At 38.8% G+C, this 12,510-nt stretch overlaps 1 protein-coding gene across 3 annotated transcripts in view; it reads left to right on the top strand.

Moving 5' to 3' along the window:
• The first annotated feature begins 376 nt into the window (after nt 1–376).
• The window catches only part of PJA2 (praja ring finger ubiquitin ligase 2), a 31,745-nt gene continuing 19,611 nt past the window's right edge, over nt 377–12,510 (top strand). Inside the window, exon 1 of one of the 3 annotated variants that reach the window (XM_026040977.1) lies at nt 377–422. The gene's annotated coding sequence lies outside the window, so the exon portion shown is untranslated. The remainder of the gene's footprint in view (nt 423–12,510) is intronic. The other 2 variants (XM_026040979.1, XM_026040980.1) reach the window with 2 other exon arrangements.

Genomic DNA, 12,510 nt, shown 5'->3' on the forward strand with positions numbered 1-12,510 from the left:
GGAGCGCCGCGCGGCCTCAGGGCGCGGAGCCGGGCCCGGTGTCCCCGGCCCGCGCCGAGCGGCCCCGCGGCTCCGCGCTGGGGCCGCGTCCCGGCCCAGTTAGGGAAACGGGGCTTGGAAAGCAGCTGTGTGTGCGCTGTGCCTGGGAAAATAAACACCGCCGTACGGCAATAAACAGCTTCCGGATTGCGCTGCTGTTCCCTGCGGTACCGAGTTTTGGAGAGTGTGCACTTACGGAGGTGATGTTCAGTGAAGAGAGGTGTGTGTTTGCATCCCTGCCCGGCCTCCGGTAGCCTCTGTGCAGAGAGTGTCTGCAGCTGGGCCAGGCCTGCACAGAGGTCAGCTCCTGCTCGTCTGCTAGAGACCGTGCCTGGGAAAATTGTGCAGACAGGCATGATTCGGACATCACGTTTGAGCTTGAGGTCAGGAAGCTTTAATATTTCCTCAGGATTTCTCTCTGGAAGTAATCTTGGAAGTCTTACATGTCAAACTTGACTTTCTGTAAGCATAGACTTGCTTTGCTCTCTGCCTCCTTGGTCTGTTTATAATTATTACCATTGCTAGTTCAGTGAATTACAAGGCAATGAAAGCACTGAAAGTTTGAAAACATTCTTGGTAGGTCAAATCTTCGTTAAGATGAGTTTGTGACTTAGTGCCATGCTTATTGGCACTCCATAAAAAGCAGTTTAATAAAGCAAATGAGAAATACTGGTACAATGAACTCAACTAATTCAGCAAGTCCCGTGGTGGATATTAGCACTAAAAAGTTAAGCTGGCATTGCTACCATTTCATGGTAACATAAACACTGTAATAAGAAATCGGTGCTACGTGCTGCCTTGTGTTTGGTTCGGATCTTTCTTCTCTTAGGCCGTTGTGGGCTTGAATGAGACAAAAGTCACTACTGTAGCCGTGGAGGCAGCAGGCCCATTGTGCTGAGCACATCTGCAAGAGAGACGTCTCTGGCTTTCTGTTTGCAGTGCAAGTGCTGTTTGTTTGGATTCTGAGATAATTGGAGCTGCAAATGTAGTTGAAGTTGTGAGCAGCAGATTTACACTGCAATAAAGGTTTATCATAGTATTTCTGAGTAGTATTTTCAACAAACGCAAAGTATCGGGAATAATTTATTCCTAATTTGTTTATTCACTGATATGTTAATGAGTCCCTCTGCTCTTCAGTGGATAAGGCTGAAGAAGCTTGATACAGTCCACTGCAGTCTTATAATGAAGCTGGAGGCAGCCCCACATCTAAATATTTGCCAGCATAATTGAAGACCTTCTTCGCATCTACTTCAGCTCACAACATACTGTAGAAACAGCTTTGTGTGAATAAGTGGTAAAAATATGTAGGCTCAAAACGTGGTAGGAAGGGTAAACTATCTAGCCCTGACTGTCCCGGCTTTCAGCAGGCAGGTGGCATTTCAGGTGTTGTGACACCAACAACTAACATGAGCACAGCTGGGAAATTCTATCCAGAGTTTGAAACTTTGGCTTCTGTGGCTTTGGATAACCTTAACCTGAATGAAATGTGCTTTATGCTGTTTGTCATGGGAATATCCTGAAGTGCTTGGAGTGATGGCTTCCTTATTTAATATATGGGCACTTTCTTGAGCTGCTGGAGTGTGAAATGCAAGAACCTCTGTTTCCTTAAAGGCCACATATGGCCGGTTGTTTTTGTGGCATTTGTGAGACACTTGTTACTTATTTATACTGGAAATTGAGGTAATTGCTAACAAGCTTTTAGTAATGAGTTGGAATGCACTGCAAAGATGATGGAGCATGTGGCTGAATGATTTGTTAAATGCTTATGTGTCACAGAGGAGGAAAGTATTTAGTGGCCCTGCTGCCAATGGTGTTAATCATTCTGAGTAGTTTTGTAATAGCTTTTCAGATTTCATAAACTTCAGGCGTGGTGTTTTGATGCTAGACATTTAGATGGTGCTTAACTAAGTGTGTGCTATGAAGCAAAAATAATTCCAGTTTGCACATATGTGCGTGTTCTTTTCATACTTGCATGCAATTATGAAAACATGACCCAGTGATTTTCTGGATGCTAAGATAATTGTAATAGGTATGGAATGGGACAGCTGGTTAGTACTGTAGAAAAGCACAGTACAGTGAAATGATACTGCCCTGGTGGTAGAAAGTAGTCTTGAATTTTACTCAGGAAAGGCAATTGATTATCAGTTATACTGAAGTATTCTTCTCTGCCAGCTGCTGTCAGAGGTGAAAATTTTGAAATAATCAAAGGATAAATGTCCACAATTCAGCTGATTTTTTTTTTTTAAATTAAGAGAAACCCAAACAAGCCTGCTTTTTTAGTGTCTTTGTAATCAACACATCACCTTAAATAGTTGAGTCAACACCACATACTTGGAAAACAAGGTATTTGTAGCTAGGTAACAAGAGTTTCAACAACTGGTTTTAGATGATGTGATACTGGAAAATGTAGATATTCGGTTTAAAGATGGTCTCATATTGCTATGTAGTAAGAAAACACAACGGAAAATAGAAATATATATTTATTATTTATTATTATATAATATATATATTATTTATTATTATATATATTATTTAGAAATAATATATTTAGGTTTCTTAGTGCATGGATCCAGGCCACGCTGTCAGAATAAACACCTGAAATGTACTGGGATAGCTTGGGAATCAATCAGAACATCAAAAATAGGGGTGGGAAGACCCTCATAAAGTTATCCAGCTTGTCCCTTCTGCCAGCTTAAGGGTTGCACTGACTCTCCTGATAGACATTTGCTAGAATCCTGTTTTGTGGGCTGAGTCACTTACCACGGTTCTTCAGCTTTTCCGGGTGATCTGTGTGAATGATAGAGTAGTAACATCTTCCCCGTGTCATTTCAAAATGCCAAGGCAGCCTTCCTTGCTGCAGTTTAATACTGATGTTTTCTGAAGTGAGGGCCTTGGAAGTGTATGTGGTCCTGCAGAGCGGGTTTAACAACCTCAGATGGGGTGAAGTGGCTGTCCTGCGTGTCTTGCGGGCCTCACTCTAGTACAGCCCACGCTGCTACCTTTAGACTCAACAGAGTGGTAGTATTAACTAGTTTCACCTTATGGTCCACTATAATCCTGCCCTTAGGCAGAGCTACCATTGCAAATTTTCCCACCCTTTCCACAGCTTTTTCTGAGTGTATTTTAAAGTGCTTGTTTTAAAATTACTATTTCCATGCCCTTGATTTTGTACAAATACTTAGACTGAAAAAGTTCTGTTGTTGGGAAAGGAGAAAGAGACAAAGTTTTAATTGATGTTTGGCAAGCCTTAGTACTTAGTAAAAGGACACATAACACATTACTCTAAGGGCCACTGGCAAATAGGCTTTTTATTTTTAAGACTGTGAGGCATGTTTTTAACTGGTGAATATATTTGGCATATATGCAATACCTTAAAGGCTTTTAGTACTTAAGTTACTTAATCTTCTGTCTCTCTTGAACTGATATTTATTGTAGAATTTCTGACGTAGATGTTCCCGAGAATAAAAGCTAGAAGAGAATTACTATGGTAAGCTAGAGCTGGCAGTTTTTAGGGTTGATTTTAACGTCCTACCAAAGTCAGGGTAGAGTCAAAGTCAAGGTTAAGTGATGCACTTCAACAATTTTCTGTTTTGTGAAAGAAAGAGCTCTGAAGAAAAGGCTAAAATCGGATTAAGTCAGCACAGAAATAATGCGGTGGCTTACTATGGGTCTGGAGGAGCTCAGTGACAGGAGGATGGTGAAAAGAGATGAGCGCTTGGTGAAGGAGCTGTGTGGGGATGTGGGCGCTTTGTCAGCAGAGCCTGCCCAGGGAATCCTGCTGCTGGCTCCCTTCCACTGCTTCCGTTGTGCTAATGCAGCTCTCCATTGAGCCGATCTAGCTTTAGAAAGCAAAAATAGGAATAGCCCCTCAGAGCGGGGGATTTGGTAAAGCTGAGCAAGCTTGCACAGCGCGTTTCGCAGCTTGGCCTCTGGTGGCTGCAGCCGCCGCTGGAGCGAGTGCAGTGGTCCTCACTCCCTGCATCCCAGACGGGGATGAGCAGCGGCACAGGGGCTCCTTGTGATCCTGCATCCATGAGAGGAGGCTCTGTGGAGAATTAGCCACCTTCGGGCATGCAAAGGGATTATGTCAGCATGGTGGTTTGTCTAGCTCACCTGGCCAGGTGCCTCTTCATGAGTGGTGCTGCCCCGGCTCATTCTGTAAGAAGTTATGGGCTTGAAGGAAAGCTGCTTGTCATTTTCTTAAGGACATAGCTAAATATTAATTCCTCTGTGATTTGGTTTGTCTTTTGCCTATTTAATTCAAGGCAAGTGTTCAAATTCTTTTGTGCACTACTTGAACTGACAATTTTTTTTGTAGTGCCAGCACCTGTTCTTTAAAGTCTCTGGTATAATTTCTCATGATTTGTGGCTATATATGCTGATTATAGTAGATCATTAATTGGAATTGACATATACAACCAATGCAGGAAATATTAATAGTCTTACCTCTTTGTAACCTGCATATGGACTAATGCACTAGTAATTGTGAAAATATAGCTTTTCATATTTGTTCCTTAATTGATTGAAGTATTTCGGTTCTTTTTTTTCCTCCCTACTTAGAGTTTAAGTTTTATGTTTATGGTACAAAATGCACACAGAACTGCAAAACTGGGAGAAACACTGACATAAAACAGGAATGGAAACTGTTTAGTATTGAAGTAAAAGCAGGCCAATATCAGTTTAAACATGCCATTGGTGTTTGTACTGTTTTCTAGCATTTATGAAGAGATTCGTATCAGGATATTTTCTAGTGATCTTAGTTTTGGAAAAAAAAAGGAGTTAGGAGAGTTAATGAGTTAAAATGTTTGTGTGCAGAGGGAAAGAATCTTGGTTTGTTAATGATATTTTTGTTTATATTTGTTTATTACCTTTTCAGGCATATCCAAAGGTGTCTGCTTAGTTATCACAAAAACCAGCACTTCAGTATAGGCAAATAGTGAGTCAGAAAAAGTAGAAACAACAAGCCTGCTTCAAATTTGTCTTCAGAATTCTTCTAGTGGAATGAGAAACAACAACACACAGTCTCTCTCCTCCCTTCTCTCTTTCTCTATGCCCCATTCCCTTCCCCCCCCCCTTTTTTTTTGAAATTTTTATTTTCCCTGACCAGCATATTACAATTTTTATCCTGTAAAGTTTTAACTGTTTATTCATTTTAAGGGACAACTATTGAATACATAGACAAATACGGCTTAAAATGCTATTATCAAACATTAAAATGCTATTGATTTTCTGGAAAATGGGATACCTTTGGAGGTCCCATCTTGCTTTCACCTCTTCATCTCTTCTGCCAAAGGGCAGTGTGTCACGACTCATCTAGGACAGGATATTACTTGTCAAAATAGCAGTGGGAGGGTGCGCTGGAATCGCCCCCTTGACTCCCCTTCAACCCTAGGATACAAAAGTGGTGCCCTCTCTTGCCCTGTTTCCAGTTGTTTGACTGTGCCGTAGCCCAGTGGGAGAGGGACAAGCGCACTGTAACCCCTGTACCTTCCCCTAAAGGAGCTGAAGGTGGGTAGGGTGCTCTGGGATACAGGACTGGCAGGCTGGGAATGCGAGTGCCTGCCAGAGCGAATGACCACTGGTATCATTGCTTCATTGTCAGCGTTTGCATTCTTTATTTGAAAACTGGTATCATCAGACCAGTAGCATGTGATAAATATGAACATTTTGACACCAAATATATGTGTGCGTGATTTTAAATTCTGCATGATTTTAATTTCTGAGTTTAGTTTGGAGTAACTTAACTAAGTGTGAAGAGCCCAACAATGTTTTTCAAGTTCATAAAGTAAAAAAAATGTGATTAGTATTTTTATTAGGTCTCTAAATGATGTTAAATACAAAATTATCCTTTGTAGTTCAAGTGGGCAAGGTGATAACAGTCAACTTCTTTACAAAGGCGTTGATATATCTGAAGTGTCCTGTACTGTGCTTCGAAAGTTAGGCACTCAGTGGAAAATACATGATTTATGTTTGCTGCAACGGTACTTAGAGTTCTTGAGATTCTAGAGACCTAGATTAGTCAGTCAGTGCTAATATGCAACCAGGTGCTGTATCAGTCATAGGGAAGCAGTCTGTGTCTGTTAGGTAAACCCTGCAAAAGGATATTATCCCTTAAAGTGAATGCAATGGAAGACCAGCCTGCCAATTTATTAAACTACTGACTACTTTCATCTTGGAGCAAAAGTAGGGTACTACAGTAAAAACACTGATCTTAAGCGTTCATATGCTTAAAGGAGATCACAGAATCCTGGAGGGTTAATGAAAAATCAGTGACTACAGCCTGAAAAGTAAATGCATAAAGTATATGCCATTGTTATTCAACATCTGAGCTGATACTGCTCGTGAGAAGAACCAATATTTGGTTCTTGAATAACCCAGTGAGCAATCCAAACTGACTGCTCAACCAAAGGCTTTGTTCAAGCAACTTTCAAATCAGTAAATCAGATTCCATAGATAAATGTTTAATTTACTTATAGTAAAGACTTAGGTAAATCCCTATCGCTGAAGGTAAGCTCTAAATGAAGAGTCATTCTCTTTCATGCAGATGTCCTAGGGCTTGTAGTTTGTTTACAGAATAAAACATATCAAGAATTTTCATATTTATCTATAGTGGAATGGGAAGGGAATTAAGGGCAAAGATATGTTTTCTTAAGTTACTGAAATTCTTTTATTTCACACCATTTCATTCAAATGAAATGGGGTCTCTCACATCTTCCTGAGCACTGGTGTTCACAGAAGTGGAAGTTCTCAATGCAAGTTCAAACTTATGCTCAATTCATCTGCCTTTGGAGGCTTCTCAGAATGGCTCCAGGAAAGGAGATTTGGAATATTGAGTATTAGTACTAATTAATATTGCATTATGAGCATTGCTGATGAGCATTAGCATGATATTAGTTTAATAAAAGATAAGTGGACATTATTTTACCTGCATTTGTCCAAACTTCTTGTGATATGCTTTAATAAGGACTTGGAACTAGCTAGGCAGAGGAGAGGATGTCAAGAACCTGATTATAAGTTTCACCAACTTGAACAAAATAGTTTCTAGTAAAAATATGTAGTTATATTTTTAGAACATTAAGTAAACTTTTTAAGACCGTAGAGCGGAAAACAGTCAATATTACATGCATTCTTCTTTAAAATCTTGAGCATAAGTGCCCATTCTTACATTGTGGCAGAAAAGGGCTTCTGTAATTAATAGGTGTTTAAAGAAGCAAACAAAAAAGGCACTGGATAGGAAAGGGGAGATTGTTCTATCTTGTTCATCAGGTTTTGGTGAGATTGAGACCACAGTATGCATATGCTTTTCTTTTTTGTTTTGTTTTTTTTTTTTGAAAGGAAAAAATTGAGGGAAAAAAAAAAAAAAGAGAAAGCATGATGAATTACTGAAAGGTTGAAGATATTTTCAGTAGAGCATATTTGAAGGTCACTGCTTTAAAAATGAAAGAAAAGGGTTTTTTAGCAAAAATAGTGGCCATTAAAATGCTTTGGATTTTGTAATTACACTAGATTGAATAGCTAGAATCTGAAAATAGGCAAATTTAAATGGAAAATGAGGCCTGGTTATATATGGGGGGGATGGTTCTTTATTTTAGTTTAATTTGTTGTTATTTTAATGAAGGGATTAACTGTTTAGAAAGAACTAATGAGGAAATGGCAGGTATGTTCAATTACTAAATCTAAAGATAAAATAGTTAGATGGTGATGTAAAGAATGGACAGTGTTTAGGTTAGATTCTTCAGTAGTTTCTGTAATCATGAAGTGCTGTGAATCAGTGAAAAACACATGTAATTGCCCTTTTTGAGGCCACATAAATTTGGCTTTCTGCTCTTGAAGGCAGTGTGCTATATTTTGTCTTGATCAGTCATAAGGTCACTTCTGGGAGTTGTCACAGCAATGAATTTGATGTGAAGTAAAAAGATTCAGAGCAGGAAAAAAACAAGTGAGAAGAAACAATGATTTTTTGTCTGCCTGCGTTTAATATGATAAAATTGCCAGTGTAGCAAGACTTACTTTAAACAGGAAAACTAGCTGTGCATCCCTTGTGCTATAGTTTCCTCTGGGGCTTTCTCAATCAAAAAAGTTTTTTTAGTTTTTTTATTTTTTTTTTTTTTGTTTTGCTTTATTTTGTTTTGTTTGGATGCTTTCAGAGAGTCTCTCTGTGTCTTCCCAATTATTAATGAAGCCAAAATTTTCCCCCTAAAAGCAAAATAGCTGTCTTTTTCAGTATTGTGTGGTCAGCAGTCTGCTTTGTGTTCCGAACATGCAGCTGATATCAAGCAATCCGTAGTTCTAAGCTGGAATCATGCTTGAGTATCTTTAATGGTTCTATATTTATGTGCAGTTATATTAAAAGGTCAGTGGGTTGCACGTTACTGTGAGAGTAAGTTATCTCTGAAATAGAAATCTGTAGTAATTCAAATGTAGATTTGTTTAAACATAATTTTCATTTTTATCAGATGGTTAGAGGCGTTCAGCCAAGTACATAGAATCAGTTCTGGAATTTATATTCTCTATTTCCCTAACCATATATCTGTGATAACTCAAAGAGTTATCTGTAGCCTAACTGTAGCCTAAACAAAAAGCAAAACAAAAAATTAAAGAAATTTACATGCCTGAAAAACTGAAAGCTACAATAAACAAAGATTAATGGAAATAAAGCTGTTCAGGTAGTGGAAGCAGTGTGTGAGATGCAGTAGGAGAAACTAGGTGAAGCCACATAGTTTAGTGATTATAGAGTGCAGGCTCAAATTCAGCACATCTGGGTTCTTAGTTGCTCTTTCCATTTAATCCTCAGTGAAAGGAGAATATCTTCAACACAAAGATATGACACGACTTGATTAGCCTTTAAACACTTACAGGGAAGGAGATGCTTCAATAAATGAATCTTAGTCTAATTTACAGGATATCACAGTTCGCATGAGCCAAGGATGAGGACAGTTGATTCAGAACAGCACTGCACGAGCTTGTTCTGCTCTTCCTCAATTAAACCCTTAGAGTTCAAATAGAGAAAAGCCCCTGTGTGGGAAACAAAGAGCCTGAGTGAAAGGGAGACTGGTGTTGCAGGGCAGCCCCACTGAAGTGCCTTCCACTGGGACATGAATTTGCGTGGAAAATTGTTTGCATTCCCTCTTCTTTTTCCCTTATATAAGGTTGTCACTCGTTATTCTCTCCCTCCATATCTGTTAGACATACAGTAGCCCTAGGAGATGATTATATGTGTGAATGGCAACAAGAAACTAAACTGGGTGTAACAAAATGAAGGTAAGGTGCAGATAAATCAGATAGGATGTCTGACAGAAAATGCTGCTTGTGAGGTTTCTAGAGTTATGGGATTTTTTCTTTCTTTTTTTTTTTTTTCCCCCACTAAAAGTTGTGCAATGCAGATGTCTTCTGCTGAAAACTGGAAAATAAATTGCTAGATATGTAAGACAAGACTTCTAGACTTGGCAGCGCTTGGGGGAGGGGAAGAAAAACATTTTATTGAAGATATTCAGAACTGTTGAGATAATGAAAAATATCAAGAGCCGGATCTTTATTGCTGCATCTGGCCAAAAGTGTTACAAAGAGGTATTTGCCAATCTCTTGTCCTTTACTTAGGGAAATAAATGGAAGTTGAGTATTTCCAAGTTTTAGTCTGTAATATGTTTACTAGTTATTCACAGACCTGAGCCTGTAAAACGTTGTCATGACTCTTCTCTCACAAGTCTTGTATGCCTCTGTCCACAGTTGTGTTTTTAATTGCAGAGCGAATGATGTGTGTAACAGTCTGTGTAGTTAGTATGCATCAATTTTATTAATTATTAAGTGCGGTAGGTCCATAAGTTGTTCATTTTGTAGGATAAACCAGTGCTTAGCCCTTTTCATGTCTCTATTCCCAAATCCATCTCTTCCAATGTTGCTATTTTCACCGTTGTTTCTATGGACTAGACTGTGTGCTGCTTAAAGGAAACAGTGCTCTTGGAGATGTTCACAGTAGTTCTGGGAAGCACCAACCTGACAAAACTGCCTTCCTTCTTTGGAGTCAAATTGTTCAATTCAGAAGTTAGGTGGAGGTTACAAGGGTATCTTGCATCGATGCATGTGATAGTTGATCATTTAGTAGTATGGTAACTATGCAGGGTGCAAATTTCTTGATCCCAGAAAGCTGCTTTTTTCTAGTTTCTAGAATGTGAAGGAATTGAGAGAACAGATGAAAATCAAACATAATGAAAGAAAGATTAAGTGCAGATGTTGAGATTTAGATGCATGTTGTTTGGAAAATGGAGTCCTATCAGGGAACTTAGCTGCTGCTTGCACACTAGACTGCAGTGGTCCTAAATGTGGGTCTATTAAAAAAGATATTTATACATAGGATTGAGTCATTTGTAAATGCTTATGCTACTGCACTAAACTTGAACGTAGTTCAACGTATGTGCATTTACAGTTAACCTTTAACATTAATGTGCTACTTTTAGAAATACGGGAGAGAGAGGAGGCATGAGGGTTAGTTAGTTATGCAGGTCAAATGGATCTAAGTCTAATTTCCCAGGCTTTGTGTGTTACAGTCTATAGACTGCTGGTCCTAGAGAATGAAATCTCTAGTGCAGTATTCATAGAGAAAAAGAGGAAACGGGTTGCTGTGCTTTCATGTTTATAGCATTGCCTTGGAAAGGCCAGACCTACGCCTGTCTCTGCTAAACCTGTGGTTTATGGTCTGTGCTTTTTAAGGAGCTACTTGCTTAATTTTTTTTTTTTTTTTTTAGTGTAGGTATGGATGAATTCAAGTGACTGCGATATTACTCTAAAAGGATGGATATGTGGCTATAAATTAGCCTGTAAAATGAGTAAATAATCTGTTTCCCATACCTGACTTAATCATTGGTGTGTTGTATCAGAAAAGAAGCACATCCTTTTTGTGCAGGCCTTTCTTTTTATAAAGATAGGGCCAAGATGGGCCTGTACCTTTCTTTCAGAGCTGCATCCTTGCAGCACAGTTTGGATATATTTTGAGCAGGCCTATTGAACTGATGGTCAGAGTGAGCAACGCTGACTCCTCTGGCGGAGTTAGCTAGGGGAGCTGTGAGAACTTGATTGCCTGATGGAGAGCATGTAGGATTGACTCTGGATTTAGGAATCAAAATTTTGCTCGTGTAAGGTATGTAGGCAAATAGATAAATTGCTTCTTCCTTTATTTTGAGATTTGTATCTAGATAGGAACCAAGTCAATGTTAATCCAAATGAGTTATTTAATCCTTTGGAAAACATGAAAAAATTTATTATTATCTCAATCTAATCAATTCCTCTTAGTGCAAAGAAATTCAGTTTTTTAGTGCTATCTGCGTACTATATCTTTTTAAAAAAATGAAATACAGTATGACTTAGTCAACATGTGAAAGAATTATTTGGAGCAAAAAGCTTTAGTGGATTCCCCCCACTCTGAAGTCTTTGCATTCTGTGATCCTCAATTTGAAGAATAAAAGATTTGGATGTAATGAGTTTGACTGTCTTGAGTGGACATCATTTATTGTTGTTTGTGAACAATACCCACATTTGGAGAATAAGCTAAAATTAAGTATTTATATTTTTACTTTTTCTGGTTTCAACTAGTTATATTGGTGTCTTTGAGGGGAAATTTCTCTATTGCTGTGCTGTTTTCCTAACCTGGTCTGTTGGATTCTGCTCTAAGAGGTGTTTCATTGTGGTTGCTTTATTGTCAGTTTGGTTTGTGCTCTGGCAGTCTGCTAACCAGCAGTGTGGTAACTAGTGTAGAAGTAAGAATTGTTTGAGCTTGCTTGAAAAAACATGACTTAATGGTTGATTTAGTAGGAGTATTAACTGAGGACTAAGAAAATTGGGAAAACTGCTCCCGGGTATTTCTGCCACCAACCCATTTCTTCCCCCACCAATTAATTGCAGAGACTGTTTCTTCACATATTTAGGGAGCAACACTTGAAAAGAGTTGCAAGAATACTATGATTGCTCATTTTCACTTCTGGCATTTGATGTGGGCTGGAAAGTAATGGGCAGATATGTGACAAGGTATTAAATGATGTTTATATGTAAGTGATCTCAAATTGCATGAGAAAAGTAGCCTCTGATGCCTAATTTTTATTTTATTTGCTGCAAAGGTTCTGTTGAGTTGTACCCCAGGTCTGTGGAAGGAGACAGCATAATCAAGCCACAGCTGATGAAGGACATACTTGACTATCTGCAGGGTCCACCAGCCGGGCTCTGCTTGCAGACCTTCCCTGTGTGGGAAGAGCAGTAGAAATGAGAGATGACTGCAATTACCCATTTTAGGGGAGATTTAGAGCAATACATATAACATGGTGAGATACAAGACAACATGTGTGTAACGAACAGTTTATTATAATTTGACTAATGATCACAGAAGTGAATCTGACTATGTTAGATAAAAGACTCTTCGTGTTCTACTTTACTTGAATATTGCAGTTTTAAGTAGTTGAATTGTAAATATTTGAAAAATTTTTA

The sequence above is a fragment of the Nothoprocta perdicaria genome, unplaced genomic scaffold (genome assembly GCF_003342845.1).
Source record: "Nothoprocta perdicaria isolate Ctin4 unplaced genomic scaffold, notPer1 scaffold_273, whole genome shotgun sequence".
Taxonomy (NCBI): Eukaryota; Metazoa; Chordata; class Aves; order Tinamiformes; family Tinamidae; genus Nothoprocta; species Nothoprocta perdicaria.